This window comes from Dermacentor andersoni, chromosome 10 (assembly GCF_023375885.2).
Source record: "Dermacentor andersoni chromosome 10, qqDerAnde1_hic_scaffold, whole genome shotgun sequence".
Classification (NCBI taxonomy): domain Eukaryota; kingdom Metazoa; phylum Arthropoda; class Arachnida; order Ixodida; family Ixodidae; genus Dermacentor; species Dermacentor andersoni.
In genome coordinates this window covers 165,001-165,915 of record NC_092823.1, presented here as the reverse complement: position 1 = coordinate 165,915, position 915 = coordinate 165,001, and the positions used below count along the sequence as shown (strand labels likewise).

Here is a 915-nt window from a genome sequence, read left to right as displayed (position 1 = left end):
GACTCTAAGCGGTGGATCACTCGGTTCTCGGGTCGATGAAGAACGCAGCCAGCTGCGAGACTTGGTGTGAATTGCAGGACACACTGAGCACTGATTCTTTGAACGCACATTGCGGCCTTGGGTCTTCCCTTGGCTTCGTCTGTCTGAGGGTCGGATCACATATCAAGAGAGACTTCGGCGCACAGGGAACGTGCGTCCGTCGACTCGTTTTGACCGCGTCGGCATCATGGACAGTACGTTGAGCGCTAAAGCCACGCGCCAGCGGCCTCACGAGAGGGAGACGGTGGCAAACCGTTGTGCCAATTCTTCGAAAAGACGGAAACGAGGCAAAACTACTGCAGCGTGACGAGTGCGCGCCTCTAGCAAGACCGCCGCAGGATGGAGTCGGATACCTGCAGGGAAAGAGCGGTCCAAGCACGAGGCGCGAACGTCTGTTGCCATGTAGCGCGCACGTTTGCGAGAGAGTCGGAAGCGCACGCTTGCGTGCACGGAAAACGTGGGAATGAAACGCCGGCCGATTCCCGCGCCGTGCGCAAAGCCAGCGCGATCGCAATTTGCGCTGTTTGCCTTCGAAGTACGTCGAGCTCCAGAGCTGGTCGCTCGTTCACGTCACCGCAGCTGTGTGGGCGCCCTTCCGGGCTTCGTCGCAGGAATGGGAATCGGCAGATTCTTGCGAGGAGCGGGGAGGAGAAGGGTGGCCCCCGAAAGCGGTTCGACGCGACAGCGCCGTCTGCGAGCGAGAAGAGTCACGGCACGGCGGAGAATTGCCGCGAAACGGAAAATGTCTCCTTCGAGAGCGTGGGTGCCCCGTTGGCGGAGCTGAAGCGTTCCGTCGTAGTCCGCCGTCGGTCCAAGTGCTTCGCAGTCTCTGTCCCCTAAAGACTGGGCCACTCCAGTTGGGGCAGGGGCGACGCT

General features: G+C 60.8%; 1 non-coding gene across 1 annotated transcript; it reads left to right on the top strand.

Moving 5' to 3' along the window:
- On the top strand, positions 1 to 153 carry LOC126525708 (5.8S ribosomal RNA). The gene has a single exon (XR_007598278.1). It is a non-coding gene; the product is annotated as a 5.8S ribosomal RNA (ribosomal RNA).
- Positions 154 to 915: the final 762 nt, after the last annotated feature.